The sequence below is a fragment of the Artemia franciscana genome, chromosome 4 (assembly GCF_032884065.1).
Source record: "Artemia franciscana chromosome 4, ASM3288406v1, whole genome shotgun sequence".
Taxonomy (NCBI): Eukaryota; Metazoa; Arthropoda; class Branchiopoda; order Anostraca; family Artemiidae; genus Artemia; species Artemia franciscana.
Window position 1 is genome coordinate 112,080 of NC_088866.1, and position 12,486 is coordinate 124,565.

General features: G+C 33.4%; 1 protein-coding gene across 2 annotated transcripts in view; it reads right to left on the minus strand.

Moving 5' to 3' along the window:
* LOC136025816 (uncharacterized) overlaps window positions 1-8,648 on the minus strand; it is a 79,756-nt gene extending 71,108 nt beyond the window's left edge. For both annotated transcript variants that reach the window (XM_065701807.1, XM_065701806.1), the window contains exon 1: window positions 8,473-8,648. The gene's annotated coding sequence lies outside the window, so the exon portion shown is untranslated. The remainder of the gene's footprint in view (window positions 1-8,472) is intronic.
* Between the last annotated feature and the right edge of the window lie 3,838 nt (window positions 8,649-12,486).

The following is a 12,486-nucleotide window of genomic DNA, read 5'->3' on the forward strand; positions in this document are numbered from 1 at the left end:
AAATGATGCAGCAATCATGATTCCCTAGATATAGGTGATATGATAAGTAAGCTGTATTGGCGGTAATCAATGCTCAATTCGTAAAATATTTTTTTAGGGTTTAGGGTATCTGATATCGCCTACAAAAATAACCTTTTTCTGTTATGGAGGAAAGCCCAATTCGAAAAATAGAGTAAATCTCACAAAAAAAAGACAATACGGAACTCATTGCCAAAATAGTTAATTTTGTAAAATTTAAAATAATCGTAAAAGCACAAGAATTCAGGAGGGGGGGGGGCACAGAAAAGGGCAAAACCCCTTCCTCTAATTTATAAATCCGGGTTCAATGCGTAGACATCATGCTTTTTTTTTAGTTCAGATACTTTAAATTTTGTCAAACTGCTCTAACGATCACCTTTTAAAAGAAAAATCTCGAATAATCCCCTTTTTAAGAAATATATATAAGAAAGTTTAGCGTAATTTTGCTAAACGCATGCTAATTTAGTTCATCTAGCTAGTTTAATACAGAACCCATCGCCAGTATTGTAAATTACAGAAATAATCATAAAAGCACAAGAATTCAAGGGAGGGAAGACACGGAAAAGGGCCAAAACCTCTTCATCTAATTTAGATGTCCGGGTTCAATGCATAAGAACCATGTTTTTTTTTTTTTTTTAGTTCAAATACTTTACTTTTTGTCAAGCTACTCTAACCATCACCTTTTTAAAGAAAAATATAAAAAATCCCCCTTTTTAAGAAATAAATCTAGAAAAGTTTAGCGTAATTTCGCTTTCATGACTGAACCATAGGACCTGATACGCTAGCCTAACTTGAGAATTTAGGTTTCGTTATGTAATTTGCACTAAACCGTAGGACCTAACACGCTAGCCTAACTTGAGAATTTAGGTTTCGTTATGTAATATCAAGGAATTTCTTACGATTTTTTTTTAATTTTTTTTTTTTTTATGGGAATGCTTATGACGATGGTGATAAATAAAAAAAAAAATATTGTGGTGTTCGGTCACATTTTTTCATATTAGCCCGGTAAAGAAAACGCTTCTGCAAGTCTAAAAAAAATTATTTCTACGTAGCGTAACTTACATAACAAAATTATGTATCTAGTGTGAAAGTCGCTTAAGGCATTATATGAAATGTAAGGGTAATAATCTACGAAAAAATTAATCAAACTGGGTCCTGGGCTCCTCTGAACCTCCAAATCCAGGTATTGCCTTCTTCCTGCATCTTTTGTTTTCCTTAGGCCTAATAGTAGGCTAAATAGTGCACAAAACTGTGTAATTCTTTTAATTTTGACAATTTATAGATATTAAACAGTTTACATTCTTTAAAAACCTGTACATCCTGCATTACCTTTTACTTTTTTATTTCTGATTTTACTAATTTAAACTTCATTTCATTTCCCTTTTCATTTTGAATAAAATACCATTTCATTTTCATTTGTGAATTTCATTTTCATTGAAATTTTACTTTCTGCCTAGAATCAAAAATAAAACAAGCTCAAAGCATTATAAAGCATGAATAGAATTTCAATATTTTGTTATTCAATATTTTTATTTTACTTTATTTTATTTGTTTTAGTGGCTTGATATTTTTAATTTTTTCTTATTTTTTAATAATGTTTTTGCTTTTGCTTATTTTTTGATGAAGCAGATCTAAAGAACAGCAATAAGAAATAAAAGAAAAAAATTAAAACTAAAAGTAGAATAGCTTAATCTTTTCTGTCAGAAGAAAGCCTAAACTTATGGTTTATATTCGCTAAAAATTGCATTTTCAAACAGTTCGTGGTAACGAACTGTAGTAAGGAGCGACCCGGCTCAATAGTAACCAAAACTCTAAAAAATGGAATTTTGATACAAATAGCTACATCAAAAGAATCGCATTTTAATGCTGGTTTTAAATATATAAGTTTCATCAAGTTTAGTCTTACCCATCAAAAGTTACGAGCCTGAGAAAATTTGCGTTATTTTAGAAAATAGGGGGAAACGTCCCCTAAAAGTAATAGAATCTTAACGAAAATCACACCATCAGATTCAGCGTATCGGAGAACCCTACTGTAGAAGTTTCGAGCTCCTATCTACAAAAATGTGGAATTTTGCATTTTTTGCCAGAAGGCAGATCACGGATGCGTGTTTATTCGTTTTTTTGTTTTTTTTTGTTTTTTTTTCTTTTTCCCAGGGGTGATCGTATCGACCCAGTTGTCCTAGAATGTTGCAAGAGGGCTCATTCTAACGGAAATGAAAAGTTCTAGTGCCCTTTTTAAGTGACCAAAAAAATTGGAGGGCACCTAGGCCCCCTCCCACGCTAATTATTTTCCCAAAGTCAACGGATCAAAATTCTGAGATAGCCATTTTATTCAACGTAGTTGAAAAACCTTATAACTATGTCTTTGGGGACGACTTACTCCCCCACAGTCCCCGTGGGAGGGGCGACAAGTTACAAACTTTGACCTGTGCTTACATATAGTAATGGTTATTGGGAAGTATACAGGCGTTTTCAGGAGGATTTTTTTGGTTTGGGGGAGGGGTTGAGAAGAGGGGGATATGCTGGGGGAACTTTCCTTCGAGAATTTGTAATGGGAGAAGAAAATTTCCATGAAGGGAGAGCAGGATTTACTAGCATTATTTAAAAAAAAAAACAATTAAAAAATAAAAGTTAAAAAGCTTTTTCAGCTGGAAGTAAGGAACAGAAATAAAACTTAAAACAAACAGAAATTATTACCCATATGAGGGGCTCACCTCCTTCTAATACCTCGCTCTTTACGCTAAAGTATTTTCAGTGATTTCAACTACTTATTCTACGGCTTTTGTGATTCAGGGGGTCATTCTTAATGAATTGGGATAAAATTTAAGCTTTAGTGTAAAGAGTGAGGTACTGACGATGGGGCGAATCCCCTCATATATGTAATAAAAACAAGAGAATACAAAAGTTCTTTACGTAAGCTAATTTATAAGTTACGTAAATCTTTTACCAATAAAAAGATTCGTAAAAAATTAAAAGTTCTAGTTGCCTTTTTAATTAACCAAAAAATCGGGGGGCAACTAGGCTTCGTCCCCCGCTCTTTTTTTCTCAAAATCATTCGATCAAAATTATGAGAAAGCCATTGAGCCAAAAAAAAAAAAAAAAAAAAAAAAAATCCAAATTTCGTTTTGATTATTCCTCTGCGGAGAGCCAAAATCAAAACATGCATTTGATTCAAAAACGTTCAGAAATTAAATAAAAAAAACAAGTTTTTTTAACTGAAAGTAAGGAGCGACATTAAAACTTAAAACGCACAGAAATTACTTCGTATATGAAAGAGGGTGCTTCCTCATCAGCGCCCCGCTCTTTACGCTAAAGTTTTTTACTGTTTTAAAAAGAAGAATTGAGAGAAAGTCAAACTTTAGCGTAAAGAGCGGGGCGTTGGTGAGGAAGCAGCCTCTTTCATATACGAAGTAATTTCTGTGCGTTTTAAGTTTTAATGTCGCTCCTTACTTTCAGTTAAAAAAAACTTGTTTTTTTAAATTAATAAGTAACAGAAACTGGACTGTATCACTACAACGCAATAAATTCATAAACATGTCTAATGTCTTTCAACGGCAAATTATTTCTGCTAAGAAACTAAAAAAAGACAAAAAAGAAGCTCGCCAAGAATATGTCAAATTACGCAGCTTTTTGTTTCCTGGGAAAACTTTTTTGTAAAATTGTTAACTATTGTTATTAACATCACCTGTTCAAAACCAGGATTTAATTTAATTTGAGTTTTCAGACTTTGTTACTTTATCGACAGGTCAATGATCCTAGGCTGTTAACAATGTTTAATGTTAAGGAGGGTCCTATACAAAGGACAACCAGCAAGAAACAAAAAGAAGAATAAGCGTTGCTCAAGGGGTTGTCCACTGAAAAAAAAATCGGGCGGACCAGATGGCGTGTGCCGAGCAAGGCGTGAAGAGTACTACGCATGGTGGAACATGTGCCATCCTAATATATACAACAGAAGATTGGAAGTGAACAACCAATTGGAACCGCTAATACTGAAGACAGATCTTCATTGCTATTGATATATTCTTAGGAACACGCAACTACGCAAGGGGAGGGGTAGGATCCCGGCACCCCTGAGATCCTAAGCTTTTCCCATATTTCTGATACTTGATGCTAAAGTTGTTAAATAAATTTGTAGTTACCATTTTTGACAGTACTAATTTGGGTAATTACACGGTTACTTTAGAAAAGTACATATACTAAGTGGCTTTCAATCCTCCGTCCCCCCTAAAATGGCTGAAAAAATTTGTGTTTTATTGGTAGGGTTGTATGTTATGCGCGAAAATTTTTTCAAGAGAGAGAAGAAAAAACTGAAAAAAACGTTTCAGCTATTCGAATGCAATTGAAGAACATTATCATTCCTAGTCGTCAAAATATCGAAATTTCAACGATTTCTGCATTTAAGAAAAGGAGAGATTTTATAAAAAGCGGACACTTTAAATTAGCTGGAGACCCCAATAAGATATAGGAATGCAAATTAGACCAATTGATGCTGTTTATTTTGTTTGATAGGGGGAGGGCATACTTGCCTTCTAAATAAAGTGTCACATAAAAACTTTGGAATCGCCGCGCTTCACATTCATGGGGTCTGACATTCGCTTCTTAAACCATGAACGCACATACTAATGAATGCAAGATACAATAATACTGTATATACTAAAAATCCGATTCCGGTTTATTTTGAATAAACTAAAAACCTAGTTTAATTATTCAGACATTCCAAAATCCTTAGAATTTTTCTCCGAATAATGTTTATAATTCCAAGGATTCTGAAAATGTCTAAATGGCTATATGCTCTATTTTCGGTTTATTGGAAATAAAGAAATCCGAAACCAGATTTTTCGTGGATACGAAACTTTGGAAGATGGGTGACGTTGTTCACAATTTTTTGGCTTGCCACATCATATATCTAGTAGCTTACATTTTTTGCTATGTTTCTGGACTTATACCCAAAAGACAATATTTGACAATAATTTTACAAAAAGCAAAAAAAAGTTGAATGCTTAAATGCATCTCAAATTTGACAACGCTGTCGAAAGCTACTAAGCCCAGTTCCAGCAATTGCTCAGGAATTTATATTCCAATTCTGCGCAAGGGAGTACGACCATTCATGCAGGAAGATTTTTCTTCAGGGGGAGGATAATAAAAACAAAATTAATTTGATAATTTGAATAAGAGTTTCCGAGAATTTCAGAAGGATTCAGGATTTCAGGGCAGACCAGCCAGACGAGAAAGTTCATTGATCGGCCCTTTAAAATTTTTTGTCAGTTACGCCTCTGGGTGTAACAGGGATTCTCCGTTTCCCCATGACTGTACTAGTTGTATTGCAGTAAAAGTGACACTGCACTCTACAAACAAAATATACAAAATCAAGTAGCTAGTTTTTAGAGCCAAAATTTCTTGAATTACTCGATTCACGACTTAATGAACTGAAAAGAGACTTTGCCAAATCATCAATCAACTGCAAAAATGCTATTATAGCGAAAGATAGACGTACAGTGTTACTAAGTGTAATCAATAAGTAAAACAGGAGTTGGAATAGTGATCTACTGAACCCTTAGAAAATTTTCGAAAAAACAGTGAAATCCTCAAAATTTGTATTTTAGCCAAATGATTTATTTTTTACGCACATTTACCCCTTTTCTCAGCTTGCGAATCCTTCGTGTCTAGGTATGCACGCGAAAGAGTATCACAGGGAGACGAAGCTTGTCAAAAGAGCAACAAAGAAGGGGTAATCTAGGGACTTTTTAATGAATTTTTAAGAGTTTCTTTGGGGATTTTTAAGCAATTTTTGAGGAATTTTTAAGATATTTTTAAGGTTTTTTTTAAGACTGGTCTCTCTCTCCAAGAGCCTACCTTAATCCCTAGAGTTTGTCTTACTTGGGGAGTATTACTTTTACTTTCTTAGAATTCATCTTTTAAGTTTTGGGTGATAATTCTAAACATCGTTGCACTTCTCATTTTTGTCAGAATTTAAAAGACAACCTCATAGATATTTGAACCCTCATTGGGCTTATATAAATTCTAATCATTCTTAAGGTACATAAATAAAATTCTTAAATAAATAAGAGATAAAATATTAAATAAATAAAATAATAAATAATTTAAAAAAATAAATAAATTCTTAAGGCACATAAATAAGAAATCGGGGGAATATGCAGGATTTCCTTTTTAAGGAAAATCCTTAAAAAGGAAATCCAAAATTTAAATAAAATGGATAAATCATATGGGATTATGTAAGAAATCATAGGAAAAATGGAGAAAATATTGTTATTTCCAGAAAATACGGGTCCAAGTGACCCCTCCTCCGTCTACTCGCCTATAAGAACTTAAATTGTATATAAACCAATATGAATAAGCGCTAGAGAACCTTCAATAAATTCCTACAGTTTAAATTTTACAAGGTGACCATTATTTAATTCAATTTTATTAATAATTTAATTTTATTAATATTATTGGGAATACAACTAGGAAAATATTGATAGTTCGAGGAAATACGGTTCCAAACGATCCCCCCTCCCCCTCCTCCCTTTAAAGCACCTATAAGAACTTAATTGACAAAAAAGCAATATGAATAAGGGCTAAAGAAAATAAGTTCCCCCAGTTTTTTTTTTCAAAAAATTCTACAATTTAAATTTTACAAGGTAGACTAATATTTAATTTGATTTTATTAATAATTTTATTCTATTAATTTACTATTATTTAATTTAATCAATTGGTCATTCTGTTTGTTATTTTGTTTAGAATCGTGATAATTAAGTTTACCTATTTGAGAATAAATTTCACAGTATTAAAATGATATAAGTTGGATTAGCTAAAATTGCAATTGAATTTAACAACATCAGTAACTATATACTTGAATAAATTAGCAGTTGTAGTTACCTTAACAACTATTCATTGAAATTGTCTTGTCGTAAACTAATTGCAGATTATTTTTCAACAATTCATTATTTAAATTGCCGCTTTGAAACTTATTGTTTCTCCTGTCAAGTTGAGCAAAAAAAATATATTTATATAAAATAATTTTTCACAAACATTAAGGTGAAAGGGAGCTTTGGGGTTTTTGAAAGTTGAACTAATTTATAATTGCGGCAATATAGTCAATTATTTAGATCTTCGTGTGAATTTGAAAATAATTTAAAATATGATAGTCCATTGTTACTCAGTGAGACATTATTGAGCTCAGTTCACATTTGTGCATATTCAGGATTTTGGATATGCATCCTCCAGGATATGGATTTTGGATTATGCCCACATCCAGGATTTTTTTCGGGGAGAGGGGTACAAAAAAAACACATCAAAAATGTATTTTTATGCATTTTATTGCACTTTTATGAGCTGGACAAACATTTGGGGTGGGGTGGGGGTTAAAAGCCCTGTAATTGCGATGACCTTGGTATGGGTTCAATTTGTCGATGCATGTATCTTTATATATGTTGTATTTCACTTGTTGTATTTGACCTTACTTATCATTTTGGCAAACGGAGCCTATGGCATGCGCTAACTACGAAGTTTTGATTTGAGTACAGTTCGTTGCCCTTAATATGGGGGCTCTTTTTAGGGGGAGGATTGATCTTTTCGGTGTCTTGAAATCTACCTAGTTAATGCAGAGTCCTGAGGTTTGAGACCCCTCTAACTTGAGTTTGAGACCAACCGCGTGGATTCAGAAGGGGATTTGTAACACATTATTGCGTTCTTCTATTGAGAGGATTTTCGTCTTTTAGGACATTTTGAATCAAAGGCGTACGTAAAGCATAAACTCAGCCCCCTTCCGCCAGCCCCTAATTTTACAATGACTGCAGCTTTAAATATAATAATTTTTAGTTTTAGCAAATTTTACTGAATATCATAAAACTGTCAATAGTGCTAAAAGGTTACTAAATCAAAAATTAACTTGAAAATTAGAAACCTGGTGAAGGATTTTAATAAATTAGATTTAATAAAATTAGAGATTTTATTTAATAGATTAAAATTTGTTTATGAGATTTATTGATAAGATTTAAGAGGTTACGAAAATTATTTTATACAAGAGATTAAATGTGTGCCACGGCCAGTGCCATCTGACTCAAGAAGGCTGAGGATGACATGGCACACATCCTATATAATATATCATTTTTAATTTATATCGTATAGCGTAAAATTTCATAACTAAAGTCAAGCCCCCTTTATTATGTTGAATACCCAGGATTTTCTTGGGTATTAGGAGGCTATCTTGGGTATCTCTCCCATTAGGAGAGAGGGACGGGCCACGATAGCGATTACTTTATTAGGAATGAGCATTGAATGAAGAACTTAAAGGTATGACTCTTGGGTATACCAAAATTGGTATACCCAAAAACGGATACTAATAAAAAGAAGCTAACTCGGACAAGTATGTTGAACAGTTGAAGTTTCCCAAGTTTTGGAAACCAAAAATGAAGAGGCACTCTTGATTTTTGAAACAAAGCAGACACTTACGGGTAGAGATTATCCGTTTTGGGTATTAATCCTCCTTGTCGAGCAGCTCGGCTGCAAGTGTATTTTGAACCGACTGAGTATTCACTGGTAATTAGATTTTATTGAGCTTGCGGCTAAAAGAAACGCACGATTTTCTCCATTCGCGATGAAGCTTAACACTCGACTCTTCGAAGGAGGTGACTGAATTGGGTATTATATACCAGTGCTTCAGGCGATGTTGAAGATTTAACTTCTAGCTGTTTGTTGCACAATTAAAGCTTAAGGGTTGGCGCCTTCATGAAAAAGTTGGGTCTTTTTGTTTTGCGTAGTTCCCTCAACCCAATGGAGGCTGGTCTAGTTTTTATGCTGATTTAAAATTTCATGATAATGATTGAAGGACGAGTTGTTTTTTCTGGGTTAGCTTCATGATATAAATGCTACTTGTGAAGCTACCTGAAAAAAAAATACCGGTTCAGCTGTTTATTAACTAGATTATGGTAAGGTCGTTTGAAGGACGAATTCACTGTTGATTTTTTTCTTCCTGGACCTTCTCCATATGAAGTTATTCACGTGAATTTTAACGGTTTGTATGTGTTTATTGTGTTGCGAGAGTAACACTTTGGTTTTGTCGTGGTTTTTTTTTTTTTTTTTTTTTTTTGTTCCTAGCACCCCGATTTCAGCTTATTGCTAGAAAGTGGTAAGGGTCTAACCTCTGCGGTTTTTACGGAAAGTGTGGACCTTAGGCCGGATTGATGAATATGACTTTACATTTTGGAAAGCTTCGTAGAACTCTTGCCTGGGGCCAAAAAGGATGGTTTTTGCTTGTCCTTGAGCCAGAGCCTATAGTGTGTGAAGTGAAGAGGAGTTGTATAGCCTATGTCAGAGAGGACTATCTGAAGTTATGCAGCCAAGCTTTCGTTTCATCAAACCATGTTTCTGCTTTCGAGTGGAAAGCTCCGTTCTAGCAGGCAAGCAGGCAGGCACCAGTTTCAAATTGAAGATGGACTAAAATCTATAAGTGTTAAATATATGCGACAGTTACCCTGCCCCACAGCCAATATATCTTGTTTGAGTGATAAATAGAAAAATTTAGAGAAGCAAAAAAGCGGCATTTTCCCACGGGTCCGAAAGTGCTGCCGTGATTTCGGCTGAGTTTATCATTCGGTTTTTCGCACTTGCGATTGCGGTAGAGAAATGGTATCAGATGTGCCTCTTAAAATTTAAAAGTTCTCTCATTGCTAAAGAAATTAGAGTTTATCCTTTGCTTCTTTCTAAGTGTTGACGTTAGAAAGTGGGCCTACGGCGAAAAAGTCAACTTTTGAACTAAGACAGATAGATTTTTTTTTTCGACGGCAGTCGATAGCTTTTGATGAGCTGATCAAAGTATATGTCATCCATTTTTTTGTACAAAAATTCCTTCATGAGATATACCAGTTTGAAAGTTTAAAGGGGTTGACAACTTCAGTAGTAAGGTACACACTGAAACCAAAAATAGGTCGATACCAATTGTGAGACATATAGGGGAGTTGTGAGCAACAGTCGGCTGTTAGCTCATAATCATCCTCGGCAATGAGGGGTTCGCAACTCTTACTAGTTGGTGTACCTATTTTTTGTTTCCGTTGTATTTGATGGTAAGACCAATTTGGTTCCAGTGGTAAGACATGTAGGGGACTTGTAAGTAATAATCGGCTGTAAGGCTACAATCATCTTTAGCAATGAGGAGTTTGCAACTTTTGCGAGTTGGTGTACCTAGTATGTATTTTAGCGTCCTTACAGATTAACAACTTCAGCGTTTAGTCGCAGCGAGGAAACAAAACCAAAGTGTTGTTCTCGCAACACTTTACTCGGCGAAGCCGAGCAAAAGTTGCCGCAACACCTCACGTTGCCCATGCAACGTAGATCTAGTTTATGTTTTATTCGGTACATGGTTCATTCATATTTCTTTTGTAGTATGCTCTTGCAAGCTTAACTTTTGATGTGCTGCTGAATGACTTTTTGTGTTTGATTTATACTATATTAGCCTACCACTATTCGGGGCCACAAATTCACAAAAATTTCAGGGTAGAGGGATGGAGGAGTTTCCAATTTATTATATGAAGGCACAAAGAAAAGGCGTTTTAATAATCTAGGGTGAATATTTGTTTTAATGGAAAACAAATTTTTTTACACGATAAGTGGTTACGTTGCGTTGCGTTAAGTATAAATTTTGCACTTGTCTTTTGCACTAGGATCACCACAACCCTCACCAGAAACTGTTAAAAAGTAAGAAAGAAAAATGGAGATTCAACTGGTAGTCAAGTTTGAATGACTTTCTAGGAAAAGTCTCATAGCTTGTTTTCAAAGTTTATTACCTGCTCATCCAGAGATTCTACTTAGCCCCTGCCATGTTGAACTTTTCCTTATGTAACAAAGCGTAACCTGTAAGAACTCGAGTTTAATTAAAGCTGCTTACGGTATTGACAGAACTTACTGAATAGAATTACATAACGTAACTTAAGGTATTAAGTTTTGCTAGTTTGAATGGTTTTACGTCGTAGTCTGAAAGCACCATTATGGTCTACGATAGTTCAAGTATAAATCATGAAATACAGCAAATATAGTGTTTATAGCAACGGGGTGATTATAGGGACTATTTGGTCTTTCTTCCTTGGGGGGTGACTGTTGATTTGGCTGTAGCTGAGAGAAAATAGTTTCTGTGTCTTGGCCATGGCATTTTGGTCAAAGCTAAGGCAAAGGACATCACACTAGTATGCTAAATGCTATTAAAAGAATAATATAAAAGTATACCAATAGATAGTATCATGATAATATATAATAGTAAATAATAAATAATAAATAATAAGATAATAAAATAATAAATAGGATAACAGGATAATAGGATAGTAAGATAATAAGATAATAAGTAAGATAATAGTAATAATAATAATAGTAATAATAAGTAATAATAAGATAATAATAAGTAATAATAAGTAATAAGTAGTAATAAGTAGTGATGAGCAGGTAATAATAAGATAATATTAAGTAATAATAAGATAATAGTAATAATAAATATGATAATAGTAACATAATAAGATAATAAGATAATAAAAAGAAAATAAGATAATAAATAATATTTAAATGTATGGGAAAGAATAATATAAAAGTATACCAATAGATAGTATTATGATAATATATAATAGTAAATAATAAATAATAAATAATAAGATAATAAAATAATAAATAGGATAACAGGATAATAGGATAGTAAGATAATAAGATAATAAGTAAGATAATAGTAATAATAATAATAGTAATAATAAGTAATAATAAGATAATAATAAGTAATAAGTAGTAATAAGTAGTGATGAGCAGGTAATAATAAGATAATATTAAGTAATAATAAGATAATAGTAATAATAAATATGATAATAGTAACATAATAAGATAATAAGATAATAAAAAGAAAATAAGATAATAAATAATATTTAAATGTATGGGCTACTTTGATTCATATGCATCCGTAATCTAATCAGCAAAATACTGTGTCAAGGAATTGTTGACCACTTTACGATGAATTTGTCAAACATTGGAAATATACACAAAGAGTATGTTAATGGCAAATAAAAACGACTTCCGTTTCATAACTTGTTTACAAAGGCTTTGAACTCTTTAATAGGTATGACCGTGGTAAATCAAAAAGTTGCATGTTACATAATTTAAAACGCACTTTGTGTGTATCTTTCTTTAAAAAGTTTTATTTTAACTTATCTTTGATACATAAAAAACAATGGATGCCCACTTTCAGAAATCACAATGTGGCACCAAGTGACACATACCAAGCGTGGCAGAAGTGTGCCAAATGTGGAGGGAAATGGAAAACGCAGCGGAATTGTGCCAAGTATGGCAGAAACTTTGCCAAGCACGGCAGAAACTTTGCCAAGCACGGCAGAAACTTTGCCAAGCACGGCAGAAACTTTGCCAAGCACGGCAGAAACTTTGCCAAGCACGGCAGAACTATGCGTTAGACTTTGCCTTTTGAGATTTACACCAGGTGGT